Below are 16,247 nucleotides of genomic sequence, written 5' to 3' on the forward strand. Positions count from 1 at the left end.
TATAGATCAAAGGATAGAGATTGCTAACATGCTTTCTCACTACATACCCATGCCTTTTATGCTACATACCTTTATTTTCACACTGTGTATCTATCTGTACAATCAAAGGAAAAATAGGTAAAAAACACATCTTTAAACTACAATTCATAGAAACTAAGGGTGATATATAAACTAAATTTCCTAAACATTAGGGGTCTATCTTTTCTGTCTGTCTGTCTTTTGGTTTTTCTTTTTTCTTCAGGTTGTTTCTCCCTGTCTCACTGTTCCTCTTGCCTCTCTCACTCTTTGTCTCTGAGAAGAGATCATGCTTTTCTATGGAGTGTTACTATCAATAAACTTTTGACTCTGACTCTGGCATGCACTCGAATTAGTTCCTAACCTTAGTCAAGAACCCTCTCTCTTGGTGCAGGATTTGAATCTTCACTCAGGGGGATTTGCCCTGTCCTGCATCACAACCTGATAATTTGAAATACAGTGCACCATGAAATAATTATCACAATAAAGTTAATGAAGAAATACATCACCTCACAGGTAACTTTTCTTTTTTTTTGCATGTTGGTAAAAACACTTAAGTTGTATTCTCTCAGCAAATTTCAAGTATAATATACTGTATTATTAATTATAGTCACCATGCCATACATTAGATAACCAGAACTGAATCATTTTACAGTGGAATGTTTGTACCCTTTGACTGACATCTCTCCATTTTCTGCAAATCCCAGCACCTGGTAAGCATCATTCTCTTCTCTGGCTCTATGAGTCTGATCTCTTTAGATTCCATATGTAAGTGAGATCATACTTTGTTTTCCTTTGTCTGGCTTATTCTACTCAACATAATGTCCTCTAGCTCATGCATATTGTTGCAAATGGAGGGTCACCTTCATTTTTATGAGTGAATAATTTTTCCTTGCTTATTTTTATATATACATATACATATATGTTATATATGTATACATTATTTTTATTGATTCATCTGATGAAACATTTAGGTTGTTTCTACATCTTAGCTGTTGTGAATAATTCAGTAATGTTTGTTAGAGTACAGATAGCTCTTCGAAAGACTAATTTTTGTTTCCTTTAGATATGTAAACAAAAGTGGGACTGCTAGATTGTATGTCTGTTGTATTTTTAATTGTTTTTGAGGAAACTCTATCCTGTTTTCCATTATGGCTGTACCAATTTACATTCTCAACAGTGCACAAGGGTTCCCTTTTCCACATACTCTCATCAACTTGTATTTTTTTGTGCTAATAACCACCCTAACAGGTGTAACATCGTCCATGTTCTGGCACTACTCTCCCCTCGGGGCCTTGTTAAAAGGGAAGGAGTAAAAAGAAACATGCAGAGCAGGCAATGTGGAGAGGTGGGGTGGGGGTGGGGGTATGGCTGGCACATTAAATGGGAGGGGTAGTCAGAGAGGGTCCACTAAGGTAATAACAGAACAAATACCTGGGGGAGGAAGGCTGTTTGCCACTTGCATCTGAGGGGTCAGGAGGTTCCAGGTAGAAAGATAGCCCAGGTGAGGGCCCTGAGGCAATAGCAACCTTGGTCCCAGAAAAGAAAAATAACTTATGTGGCGGGAGCAAGGTGAGGAGGAGGGCACAATCGGGAACAGAGAGCAGAGAGGTGTGGGGGAAGCTGATGAGGAAAAGCTATGGTCTTCAAACATTGTTCCTCCATATCTCAAAATCATTGTAGAAATCATGTATTCCCTCACTCGAAGTCAACATCTAGTGTTTTCTTTATCTTATACAGTAAAAATCATATATTATATGTAAATGGTAAAATGTTGACCTAAGACCCAAGAAGTAAAGGGTCATCCTTAACTGAGAGGTGAAAGACCACATGGGAAATATGATTGGGGAAATTCAAAAAGTCAGTTTTAGACAATTAAGGTAGAGATGTATGTTAGATCTCTCAGCAGAGATGTCAAGGACACACCTAGAAACAGGATTCTAGACTTCAGAGGAGAGATCTAGGCTTGGGAGGTGAAATTGGGAGACATATAGGTAGTGTTTTAAAGTCATGAGATGAGATGATATAAAAAGGCAATGGGTGTAGGCAGAGAAAAGAAGAGGCTCAAGGACTAAGCCATGGAGTGCTCCCACAATCAGAAACCAGAAATTTCAGGAAAATCCATTGGAAGAAACTGAAAATAAACAGAGAGGTGAGAAGAAAATATATTTTAAAGGTTAATGAGATGCCCTCGAAACCAAGAAAATCAGCCTCTTTCAAGGAAATAGTAGCAATCAACTATAAAACATGCTTCTGATAGGACAATTAAGATGAGAAGAGGAAATCGACTTTTGGACTGAGAAATGAGGTCATTGGTGACTCTGGAAAAGATAGCATCAGTGGAGTCTTGGCCATGAAAGATTGAATGGATGGGATGACAACTAGAGGCAGGAACTGAAGAGAAAGGAACACTTTTTTAGTATATTGCATTCTGATTCTGAAATGAAGCATAGTAAAAAGAAACTAAACAGAGGAGAAAGAAATGCACTTAATTGACAGTATTTTCTTTTAAATACGGAAGAGAAGAGTGTATGGATTTAAACTAGAAAGATGGAAACTCACCCTCCATCGCGTTATTTAAACTCTGCACTCTCTACATCTGGGTCTGCAGAAAACTGCATACCCAGGGAACGGCGGGGGTGGGGGGGGGATGGGACGGCCTTGGGTTGAGGCCTAGTCTGAGAGATGTAGATAGAGGGAGGGGTGTGGAGAGAGGTCAGGCTGCGCAGACTGTGCAGATTGTGAGGGGACGGGACAAAGCTGGCATGGGGCGGGGCCAGGTAGGGGCCTGACCCGTTTCTCCGCCTTGCTTTCAAGGAGTCTTTTCCGGGTTTAGAAATGCTCCAGTTTCTTTCCTGTCTTGTTCAAGGGTTTTGCTTCCTGCTTATTTTAAGTTACCAGTTCTAACAGCTTTAAGGTAAAAGCTTACAGTTGTGTGGCCGCTTATATTGTAAACTGTTTAAATCAAAAGCTATTTTTGCCAGCCGATTGAAACTAAGTCCCGAGGGTGAGGCTGAAGCAATTCATTGAGAACTGGAGTGAAGGGTGAATATGCGGTAGTGGTTGGATCCAGGGACATTTCTGCAATTAGAATTAATGTAATCAGTTTAATTAAACAAGAACCGGAGTTGTCTGTGTGAGGATTACAAACTAGAATGTGAAATATGAAATTCCCTGGGTGGACGAGGCAATTTCATACTGACACCCAACAGAATGGCCTGTTATTTTTATTCCCATTCACCCTGAAGTCCAAGACTCAACATGGCTCAGGACCAGAGACTTCCATAGGGACACGACCTGGGGTATGAGGTATGGAGGACAAAAGCATGTGATAATTTAAGTGACTAAGCATTGCTTTAAAATACATAACTTTTTCAAAAATTCTTATAAATCGAATTTTAAAAATAATTGTTATTCTGTTCCACAATTTAAAATAAGTTTTATTCAAACACCTTTAAGATACTTATTCACGTCATAATCTGCTTAAGTCACTAATATCAAAATATAACGTAATTTCAAATTCATAATATGTTCCTTCTCAGAGCAATTAGAAAGTTTATTTTTTATTTTAAATTTCTGTATGTTGTATTTATTTTTTATTTTATATTTCTGAATGTTGGATAACAAAACCTGTAAAATATATAGTCTTGAGAGGACATCCGGATTTAATTTTACCTAAACGATCGTTAGGTAAAATTAAATCATTTGCAATATTTTTAAGGGTAGAATATTCTTTGTAAAATGAGGCTTAAAAGGAGTAAAATTAAAATATCAAATATCCAATAACTTCATTTCTACCATCTATAATTTTTATGGCAACATAAAACATCTACTATAAAGTATATTTTCTCTCATTTCTCTTTGTGGAAGATTTCATCTATAGGGAAATGGCAACTCAGTCTTCAGGGAGGGAGCAGAGCTCAGGGAAGTGAGCTCAGCCCTGGGAGCCTCAGAAGAAAGAGAGCCAGGGAGAAGGCTGTTTTTGTGCTCTTGCCCAAGAGAGATTTATAGTCCAAATTTTCTATCTATTTGGGTCTAAGCATTTACTTACTTAAAATAATAAAACCTCAGTAAACTATCAGGGAAGAAATTACCTTAAAAGTTTGAGAACTGTTATTAGTTCTGAGGAAAACAGAAGGATGCCCTTATTGCAAATAACCTTTAAATTTTTTCTGTAACATGTAGAGTAATGATCTAGTTGATCCAAAATCCAGCCAGCACCATCTTCAGAATTTCCACAGCAACAGAAAGAAGCCATTAACCTTATAGATTTCAAGTTAAAAATTATTAAATGTATAAATGATGCTATCGAAAATGTAAAAACTAGTTTTACTATTTGCTTTTACTGTTTATATAAGGAAATAGACATTGTGGGGTTAATTCAAACATAGCCCCTCCATGGACAAGGAGGCAAAGAGGACTGCTGGGTCAGCAGCCCCAAGGAGGACAATGAACAAAGTATTCCCCAGGCTGTGTATGCCCCCAAGGACACTTCCCATTGCTCCCATGGGCACTATCTGCTCCTTTGGCCATTTCCATGGACATTATCTGCTCACTCTGCTTGAGGACATGAGGACATGGCTGGTCTGGTCCTCCAGAACACTAGCTAGGCAGCACATCCAGCTCCCATCCGCAAAGAAAGACCTGTGTTCCCCAGGATGAGGCAATCCCCTTCTACTCTACTCACATGTAAAACAAATGCCTACTCTTGGCTAATGGCCTTTTCCTGCAGCTCCAACTGACCAAGTGTGGAAACTGCCTTGTATTGTGAGTAATAAACAGCATGTCTCACTCTGCTGGTCCTCCTGGTGTTTATTTTTTTTTTAAATATTCACGGCCCAGGTGCAGGCTCCTGCCCTGGAGCTCCTGCGTTACAGATAACCTTATCACGTGCCTCTGGAAATATCTCAAAATTAATATTTTATTAGTCAAATGCAAAGCCAAATATCTCTGAAAGAGTGCACTTTTACAAACCTCATTATCTGCACTTGACACAAAGGATTGAGAAGGAGCAAACAAAAGGATAGAGGATAAAACATCGAATTTATCTAATTTTTAAGTTAAAATATTCTTCCAACTAACTGAGGATTGACGTTGAAATATTTAGTAATTAATGACTTAAGCAAAATATAGGATGCCATCCTGTATGTCCAAAGAGTATTTGGATTTATAATTAATCTCAAGTAGTGTGGACAAGAGTAACAAGTTAAATTTTAGAAAAGAAAACTTAATTCATATCCATGTCTCGATGAAAGAACGTTCAGCCTAAGATAAAGTCTTATGTGAGTTTATTTGATCCAAACTGATGACAATTATCAAGAAGCAAAATCTCAAAAAATTGAGAAAATGCTCTGGAGAAAGGCAGTTTTGCGGCTTATTTTATATAGTACAATCAAAGGAGGACATATAAAAACAGTTACATGAAATCTATTCTTGGTAGATAAGAGAGGCAGGAGAAAGCAAAACTGGAAAATCTTGCACCTTGGATAAAAGTTAAACAGAGAGACACATGCTCCTTTTACTTTGGTGAGTACAGGATGGTTAACATATACAGCACATAGAGATGGTATGTAGACATCAAGATAACAATGTCTCCTGCTCTGGTGCTGGTGGTTGTGCCCTTGAGGGGTTTGGAAAAGATTACTCTGACATTTCAAAGATATGTTATCTTACATGCACAAAGACAGTAGACAATTTCGAAGTCAGGGATTGACCTTTGTCAAGGAAGCTACAGACATAGGTCTTTATTACCCAGTATGGAGTTGCTACATTCAGACCACCTTGTGTGGTTATCTGGGTTTGATACCTTGGTTTGTAAGGCCTGCCATGCGGGCTTCCCTGAGCTTGTCAGGTTTAGTATGTCCATACATGCAAGCAGAAATTTTTGTTCTTTTAAAGCAATGTCTCAGCCCTCTAACCCCAGAGTCCAGGAATTCCTGGAACCCAGCCCAGGGTGGCCTCTCTGCCTCTTAAGTAAATGGTGAACAAAAATGGAAATTATGTTCTGGTGCAAATTAAGGTAGAATCATTCTTGTCTCTATGTTGGACTAGGGGCTTCACAGCTGAGCCGCTGCTCTGCTTCATTTATGGTTAGGGTTAGAGTACTGAATTTCAACAGCTCCAAACAAGTTCTCATGAACACATTAGAATAAAAGATAAATTAATAAGTCACTTACAGTTTTTAAAATTTCTGGGTCAAAGATAACAGGGTTCTGTGACTGCTTAGCCACCACCTCATGCAAATCAGGTGCTGCGTGATCATCCCTTGGAAATTTTGACCTTTGTCTAAAAATTAACATTTTGGAAATATTTTTGGAATCAGGGTCTGTGCTAAAAAATACTATTAAACAATTAAGTATCCTTCCTTCAACAACTAAAATGGTCCTTTTATAGATTATCCCACTCTCCTATTTCTCAGGGGTAAATTGAGGTCCCAGATATAATGGAGACTAGCCTGTAGTCCTCCTGAGGGTCAGTAGCCACTCTGACATGTGGACGCTGGACAAACACCACTGGAGACAGAGGGGATGCCAGGATGACTGAGGAAGAGGTGACTGAGAGGAGGGTCCCTTCCTCTGAGCTTTGTTTGGCTTCAGGACCCCAACACTTCCCTTCTTGCTAATTCAATCAGCCTAATCTAGTAATGTGTGATCTCATCACTGCCTGCCCTCCCACTGAGGATGGAATGCTTTATTGGCCGTTCACTGTTCCTCGGCCTCTTTATTTCATCTCATTTGTATACACTGAAACCATACAGTATAATTTGGTGTTTGCAATTCTCAAGAATTTTTAAAAGATGCACATATATCTATATGCTTTTAACACTATATACTATGTTTAAAATATTCATACAGATGTTGTATGGGAGAGGAGGTTTCTGAGTGGGCAGGAGTATATGGGAAATCTCTCAGTATTGTTGTGAGTTAAAAGCTGCTCTAAAAATAAAGCATATTTTATAAAAATATTTATACATATGTCAACCTGCTGGCTGATTCACTCAGCACCTGATTCACTCGGGCATGGGAAACTCAACTCCCCATAGCGAGGAGCTCAGTAGAAACCAGGACTTTGGAGAGGCTGACCTCTTGGGCGCCAGTGCAAAATAAAGTGAAAACCAAGGTTAAGAATGGCCTGGATGAGAGTTCTGGTCAAGAAGGTAGAGTACGTGAATGCTCTGCTTGCCTCCTCTCACAGGCACATTATAATTACAACTAAACTAAAGAATGGCCATCATTGGGAATCACCTGAAGTCTAGCCAAACAAAAATCCTACAACTAGGAACAAATAGAAGAGGCCACTTAGAGATTGGTAAGGGGGGGTGGAGATGCAAAACAGGCTGGTCCCATTCCTGCATGTGGTGGTTGAGAATCAGGAGAAACATCTTGGCTGCAGAGGTCTCCCCAGAGGAGCCAGAAGTCCTGGCCCCACACCAGGCTCCCCAGCCCAGGGTTTCAATGCTGGGAAGACCAACTTCTAGCTGTGAAAACCAGTGGAGATTGTGGCTGAGTGAATCAAAGGGCTGTGGGAGTCCCAGGTACTCCTCTCAAAGGGCCCTGCATAAGCTTACTCAAGGAAGACTCGCTCACTCTGAGCTCCAGCACTGAAGCAGCATCTCTAAAGGCACCAGGGACATACAAGGAGGAATCAAGTTGCCTGGCATCAGGGCGAGGGATGGAGGGGCTGTTTTCTCTTAGAGATGCTGGCAAAGGACCTTCTTCCTTTGTTGAACTCTACCCTGTCAGGCTTGCAGACCCAGGCAGCCACCATATCTGAATCTCCATCAACCTGGCTAACACTGGTTGCCCCACCCTGGTGATGCCCCAAGACTCTGCCTTTCCCAAATTACTGGCCCGCCCAAGTTGCTACAAGTGGATTTTTCATATAAATGGTCTGTCGTGGCTCATGCTTCAAAGTTTCCTAAAATCTTTCACAGGTTCACAAAACCTAAACAAGCAGCTTCTTACCTGGGCATGCCCCATATCTCTCGCTGAGCAGCCCTAAGCCTCACACTAGAGGAGGCTGGTCTTGGTTTGCAGCTTAGCCTCTCAAGGCACTTCCAAGCCTAGAATGGGTGGCAGCCATCTGTGGATTTATTGGTGACTCACACCGGGTGGCTCCGGACAGGGCACGGGCTGCAGCTGAACTTGGCTTGCGGCAGTGTCCCTCCTAGGAGGCCCTAGCCTACACATCCAGTGACCGGCTTTGACCTGAGCCAGAGCACGACCCGGGGTCATGTCTGAGGATGACACACTCAAAGGGCAAACATTAGAGCCCTGCTAACGCAAATCTTGCTCTATAGGGTCACCCTTAAACAAAAGCTTCTCCACTGGTCATGGCCAGTCTTAACAATCAGACTGAGAATCAATCACTCCTATTGACAAGCAGAGAGCAACGAAGGCTCAACTACAATAGGCAGGCACACTCACAGCCCATACAAGGGACCTACCTGGAGCATCTGACTCAAGTGACAGGGAAGACTGTGCCACTGGGCCCCATAGCACACCTACTACATGAAACCACTCTACTAAGACAGGGAGACATAGCAGCATACCTAATACATAGAAACAAACACAAGTAGGCAGCCAAAATGGGGAGACAGAGAAATATGTCCCACGTGAAAGGACAGAACAAAGCTCCAGAAAAAGAACTCAATGAAATGGAGACAAGCAATCTACCAGATGCAGAGTTCAAAACACTAGTTAAAAGGATGCTCAATAAACTTACAGGAAGAGTAGATGAACTCAGAACTTCAACAAAGAAATAGAAAATATAAGAGTAGAGATGTTTTTTAATGAATTACAAGAGCGATTATAAGAAATATAATCTTGAATTACAACCATATTTCTGAAATTTCATCCACAAATAAGTACTGAACACTGTGATAACCATCCAGTGTTCTTGGATTGAGTAAATGATATTTTTCTATCTCCTAGATGGAGAAATGGCATGTCAGACCATCTGGTCTATTTCATCTAGACTTAAATATTGATTGGCATTGAGTGCTTGACATTATATTCCTCCTCTTGTTATACTTTGAAATTCCTTCTCAGGTACTTTGTCTGCTTCCATTTCTTTGTTCCTAATTTAATGACCGTTCAGCTCAGTGATCTGAAGATGAGGAAGAATTCATTTTTGGGTGGAAGAACTTGTCAGCTAAGTAGAGCACCCAGTAAGACACAAATTCCTCCGGGAATGGAAAATAGCCTCTACCAATCATTGCAAGGCCCCTTTGTAGATGCTAAAGGAAAATTTGTCAGTGGTTTTGGTAATTTCCACTGTTAGAGAAATGTTTTTCATAAATGTTCGCAGCTCCCTAAGTCTGCACCATCGTTGCCACTACAGGTGAAACAATAATTGCAATTATAAGGGGAGGTGAAGTCACAGAATTACTACACATATCTCAGGATCTGGCTGACTCCCTCTCACATGTTCTGGCTATTGTGATCATCACACTGAGCTTACCATTTAGATGGTGATGGATCAGGGGTGGATCTGGAAAATAATTTCTACTTCAGTTGAGAGGCAACATCTGTAAGGTATGGATGCATATGACTAGTAAATGTGGGTAATGATATAAGGAACGGGGATTTTTCTGGACTGGAAATTGATCCAGGGCCAAAGCCACACAGGAAGAAGAATAATTCTGAGACATGAGCTGAACTAGTAAAGAGAAAAGGGGCTCTAGACATACTATAATTTCTGTTGGTTCCTAATGGAATGAAGTACAAATGACGACGACAGTGATTGTTAGTATTTAACCCAGTGAAGAGGAATCCTAATTATTATTATTGTTGTTGTTGTTGTTGTCGTTGTTATGTAAAACCTTTATTAACAGGTGCTTGGAGTTTGTTGACTTTTTTGAAAAAAATCAAATCGTAATCTTTTATTACAAATTAAAAATTAAGTTCTTAAAAATCTCTGACTTGACCAGATACGAAACAATTAAAAAACCCTTAAAAGCGTATTGTGAAAAACCAGGCTTTTAAAAAACAAAAACAAAAACAAAAAAAACCTCATATTTGTCATCACCAAAAAGAGATGTCTTTAGTTAAAAATAATAAAAAACCCTATGCTGTATAGATAACACATATTGTTCTAGTTATCTGCTCAACAGGCAAAAAGCAAACACTTAAGGTCTTTAGCTCCAATCTTTTGTTCATTTCTTATTGCTGGAATTTCATATTCACTTCTTGTTGGATGACCAAACCAAATGATGGTAGAGATGGTAAGCTGGCATTTACTCAGCCACATCCTGCTCAGCCTCAGGAACTGACAAATTCTCAGCTGCTGAATCGGCTACTTTTGTCTCTTTGCCATCTTGTGGTTTAGGGTTTTCTGGGCGTCTGTGTCGTAATTCAAGTTACCATGGTATCTACGTTGAGGTGGCTGCTGACCTTGGGTCTCATCGCCTTGATTTTCCTTATCTTCTTTACTGCCGTCCTCTCTAGGCTGTCTTTGGTGAGAAGGACCCATATGGAATCATAGTCTATAGCCCCAGTACATATTCCGTATCACTGGTCTACCTTGTTCTCCTGCACCCTGGTTGTCAGCATCCTCCATCACTGCACAGGTGAGTTGGAATACTGTGGTCCACGCCTATAGGGTATCCTCATATAGTAAGGTGGGAATTGTTCCCTGCAGTAGGGCCGCTGCTGTTGGGCCTGGCCTTTGGGAGCACTCTCCAATTCCTTATTTTTTCCCCACTCTCACTATTCTGGTAATTTTGTGAAGGACCCCTGCGATGTGGAGAGCATCTATGATGGTTACAATCTGCTGCATGTTTACTGCCTTGCACTGGAACTCCACCAGGGCCTGTAACATTTGCTGCCTCTGAAACCCTTTTCTCCATCAACAATATCAAACTCGATAGTCCATCTCCTACACTGCGAAGGTACTTCCTGGGATTATTCTTCTTTATGGCAGTCTGCTCTTCAAATACATCTTCTTTGGTGTCATTCCCATTGATGAAACCATATCTATTTATTACATTGAACCATTTACTGTTCCCCAAACTTTCCTTGTGATGACCTTGTCCCCACAGGCAGGCGCGGAGGCTGTGAGGCCGGGGGCCTCTGCTTCCTGCTGGGCTCCAGTGCCAGGCCAGTGTCCACAGCAATGAGGGTGGGAGCGGCAGTGGGTTGGAGGATTGAGAGTTGTGGTGGGGGATGGAGGAAGGCGGGGGATGGAGGAAGGCTGCGGATGGCTGTTGGGTCTCGCCCTTGTTGTTCATAGTTGTGGTGATAGAGACTGGAGCCGGCTGGGGCAGCTGTGGTTCCTCCTGGGGGTGATGGTAATTAGGCCAGAGGCAGTGGTGTAGGCACTCAGGGCTCTCTGGGGTCCGCTCTCAGCTCCTGCTATACCTATTAGACTCCTACTTTTTATTTTTATCTATTTTTTTATTTTTGAGTATTTAGGTTGCACTTTATTTTTTTTTAAGTAGATTTGATCCCCTTTACCCACTTCACCCTCCCCAATCCCCCCCCCCATATTTGATCCTCTTTACCCTGTCTACCTCTTCCCTCCTCCTCCACCCCCCACCCTCTGGTAACCACTAGTCCATTGGTATAGCCACTATGGAAAACAGCATGGAGGTTCCTCAAAAAACTAAGAATTGATCTTCCATATAACCCAGCAATCTCTCTACTGGGTATTTATCCCAAAGACTTGAAAATTCATATCCAAAAAGATATTTGCACATTGATGTTCTTTGCAGCACTATTCACAGTGTAGCCATTGTAACATGGAAGCAACCGAAGTGTCCTACAATAGATGATTGGCTAAAGAAGCTGTGGTACATATATACAATGGAATATTATTTGGGCATAAGAAGAGATGAAATACTGCCATTTGTGACAACCTGAATGGACCTCAAGATAATCATGCTAAAGGAAATAAACCAGACCAAAAAAGTTGAAAATCACATGATATCACTTATATGGGGGATATAAACCTAAAAGCAACAAAGGAACGCGACAAACAGAGACTTAGGGACATGAACAATGGACTCCTAATTTTTAAAGATATTTATGGCCTAAAGTTCTGAAACCACTGTTTCAACCTACCTTACAGGAATCATAGACTAAATTTTCAGCATTATTAGAGGTGTATCTATAATACCTCCATGTTTATATAAAAGATTAAGATAAACCTGTAGGAATCATATAATCTTGTAAAGAAATGCTTTATGCCAATGACAATGGCAGGAATAGACAGGTTTTCTCTAACTCTGGGAGTATGATGTGCTTCATGGAGACAGCTATGTCTCTACTGAAACCATGTGTAGTCTATTGATTATGGTGAGACTCTTTCCTCTAGAAGCTAGTGAAACAGTGTTTTAGGAAAAGGTAATTTTGTAGTAATGAATTTCAGACAGCACTGTATTCAGGCTCAAATGTATCATGTGATACTTTAAATACCAATTGCAAATTATATAATGTCAATTTATAAACTATACAATATTCACACATTAGAGTTTCTAATTTGAATATGCCATACTTTAATACATTTTAGATTTAATACCATATCTAATGGCAGTGTCAGCTTCTCCCAGAAACATAATCTTAATCAACCAGTATGGAATTTTCTGGTCAAGCAGAAATAAGGTAATCTGTCATGTAGGCCCACTCTATCCCCCATAGAAAAAAGAGGAAACCTACATGATATAAACCCTTTTCTTCTCTTTCCCCAAAGAAGAGTCATCTTGACCTCAAAAATAATTCTTTCTTTTCTTTTTCTAATAGCTCTTTTGTCCCAGCCATCTTCCTATAAAAACCTTCCATTTTGTACAACTCCTTAGAAGCCCCTTCTAGTTGCTAGATGGGGTACTGCCTGATTCATGAATCACTTTATCAAAGTCAATTAGATCTTCAAATTTACTTAGTTTAATTTTGTCTTTTAACACTAGTAATGTAGTAATTAACATGTTTCTCTGAGTTCTGTAAACCGCTTTAGCAAATTAAAGGAACCCAAGGAGCAGATGGTAGGAACCTCTAGGTCAGAAATATGGGTAACAATTGAGACTTGCAATAGACATCCTGAGTTGGAGGGGGTTGTGGAACGTCCAATTTGTAGCTTGTGGGTCAGCAGCAAAGGTAATGATCTGCGTTTTCAACTGACATCTGAAGTTTGGGATTGGGTGGGGATAGTTTTGTGGAAAGAGCCCTTAACATGAGGCATCTGATGCTATTGCTGGGTTGATTGTGTCAGAATTGAGTTGAATTATCAGATACCTAGATGCTGTTCCAAGAATTCATCGTTGGTTTGGGGAACCCCGCCAACACTGAAATTGGTACTAGAACCTATTTACATTGGAACTTTAATGTCTAAGGATTCCAATGTCCTTGGATGGTCATTCTAAAAATGATTTTACCCCTCCAGATTTTTATCTCTTTGTTCTTCTTCCTCTTCCTCCTCTTCCTCCTCCTTCTCCTCCTCCTCCTCCTCCTCCTCCTCCTCCTCCTCCTCTTCATCTTCTTTGTTCCTTCTCTTTGTTGAAGGGCTCAGGGATCTGGAGTTGCTGGGGCTTCTTTGGTTCCAGCTTCTCCTTCTTACTGGAGCCCAAGGCCCCGCCCCCCACATACTTCTTGGGGCACCTGCTAATCTTTGCCATGTGTCCCAAAGCCTGGAAGTTCTTGCACATTATATAGGGTTAAAGAGGAGAGCTAAAGTGAGTCAGCATCAGTCACAGGTAGCTTTCAAAGGTTGATATATTTTGGGTTTGCGTGTTGGTTTTTTTTAGGAGAGTACACAAACATGTGGCCCATCAGTATCCAGAAATTCATGATGCAATAGTCACTCCACAAATCATTTTAATTAGGGACAAAAGGAGACGGGATCATGACATGGATGATGATAATGATTCAGCTGTTCTTATCGGCTCAGACTATGAATGTTGAGCAAACTCCATGGGAAACTGGGGCTTCCAGGATGACTGAAGAAGTGTGAAGATGAGGGAAAATTTCCTCTCCATTTGAACATTTTACTGCCTCAAGAGGTCCCTGCTCAAGCATCGGAACAAACCTAACAAGCTCAACTCAATCATTCTTGATCTAAACGTCTAGTCTTCTCCTAAGATATGAGGGAATAGTTATTTCATGTTTACTTTTCTTCTACCTTTGTATTTCATCACACATGTATGTATTTGTAACAATTAACTATAGTTTTATATTTCTCATTCCCAGGATTTAAGAAATCTTATCATACATGCATACACTTTTAACACTACTATTAACATAAAAAATATTTAGGCTGTAGTAAAGAAAAAAAAATGGCATTAATTTGACCAAAGGAAAATGTTGCAACCTGGGGCATAGATTCAGGTAGCAACCTAAACTGTGCTCCAGGGAGAACAAAATAAGGCAGGACTTGTAAAGGATCAGGCTGTTCTTCATCCAGTTAAATGAAGAATTCCAGATAAAGAAGTAGGGATTGGTCAGGTTCCAGACAGCATGACATAGAAGGTAGATGCTGTGTTTACCCCGTCTCAAAACCACATCAAAATTACAACTAAACTACCAAACAACCATCACTGTGAGTCACCTGAGGTCTGGCTGAACAGAAGTCCTACAATTGAGGTCTTACATAACAGGTCACCTTGGGGCTGGTAGGAGGGGTGGAGATGTGAAACAGGCTGGTCCCACAAACATGTGTGGTGGTCGAGAACTGGGAGGTTTATCTTGGCTCCAGAAGTTCCCCAAGAGAAGCAAGGGGTCCTGGCTACACTGGGCTCCCCAATCCAGGATTCCATTTCTGGAAAGAGAAGTCCCCACAACTTCTGGCTGTGAAAACTAGGGGAGATGTGGCTGAGTGAGACAGAGGTCTGCGGGAATTGCAGACATTCCTCTTAAAGGGCCTGCACATGAACTTACTCAGTGACAGACTCACTTGCTTTGAGCTCCAGCACTAGGGAAGCTGCTTGAGGAGTTACAGGGAAATACAAGGAGGAAATGAGTTGTCTGGCTTCAGGGTGAGGACTGAAGGGGTGGCTTTCTCCCATACAGAAGTGCTGGCAGTATCCATTGTCCCTTTTTAGCCCTCCTAATTCCCAGGATGTGGACATGGGTGGCTAATATATCTGAGTCTTTGTCAAACAGGCTAACACAGAAAACTCCACCCAGGAGATTCACTGATACCCCACCTCTTCCAACTTGTGGAAGCACCCAAGCTGCCTCCAGTGGATTTTTTCTCATACAAATGGTCTGTCTTGGCTCTGCTGCAGACTTTCCTAGACTCTCTCAAAGGCTCATAAAAACCAAAGAAGCAGCATCTGGCCTTAGTATGCCCCGTTCCTCCTGATAAGCAGCCCCAAGCCCAGCACTAGTGGCAGCGAGCCTCAGTTCCTGGCTTGGCCTCTCAAGGCACATATAAGCCCACAAAAGGAGGCAGCCAGCTATGGATTGCTTGACGATTCTTACCAGGTGGCTCCAGAAGTGCACTGACCTGCATCTTGGCCCCTCCCAGGAGGCTCTTGGGCCAGCACATTCAGTGACTTACTTCAACAAGAGCCAGAGCCAGAGCAACTCCCAGGGCTGCATGTTAGAAGGACACACCCGAATAGCAGACTGGGCAGGCACCAGAGCCATGCTAAAGTGAATCCTAGTCTGTAAGGTCAGCCCTTCACCAGCCAAGCCTCACAATAAATCAGCAAAGAGCAACCAAGGCTCAACTAAACAGGAAGCCACACAGAATCTGCATAAAGGACACATCTGAAGCACCACCTCAGGTGACCAGAGAAGACTGTGCCACTGAGCCCCACAGCACACCTACTACATAAGGCCACTCTACTAAGACTGGGAGACTTAGGACCCCTACCTAATACTAGAAACAAACACAAGTAGGAAGCCAAAATGGGGAGGCAAAGAAATATGTCCCATGTGAAAGAACAGAACAAAGCTCAAGAAAAAGAACTCAGTGAAATGGAGAAAAGCAATTTACCAAATGCAGAATTCAAAACACTTGTTATAAGGATGCACAGTGAACTTAGGGGAAGAATAGATAAACTCAGTGATAACTTTAACAAAGAGATAGAAAACATAAAAATAGAGATGGAAAATATAAAAGAGAATCAGTTAGAAATGAAGACTATAATATCTGAGATAGAGTATATTAGAGGAAATCAACAGATTGGATGAAGCAAATAATCAAATCAGCATTTTAGAGGATGGGGTAGCAAAAAACACCCAATCAGAACAGCAACAAGAAAAAAAAATGAGGACAGTTTAAGGGGCCTCTGG

General features: G+C 41.1%; 1 pseudogene; it reads right to left on the bottom strand.

The window, feature by feature from the left end:
- Positions 1 to 10,252: 10,252 nt before the first annotated feature.
- LOC107498808 lies at positions 10,253 to 11,245 on the bottom strand (annotated as a pseudogene).
- Between the last annotated feature and the right edge of the window lie 5,002 nt (positions 11,246 to 16,247).

The sequence above is a fragment of the Rousettus aegyptiacus genome, unplaced genomic scaffold (assembly GCF_014176215.1).
Source record: "Rousettus aegyptiacus isolate mRouAeg1 unplaced genomic scaffold, mRouAeg1.p scaffold_m13_p_14, whole genome shotgun sequence".
NCBI classification, from domain to species: Eukaryota; Metazoa; Chordata; class Mammalia; order Chiroptera; family Pteropodidae; genus Rousettus; species Rousettus aegyptiacus.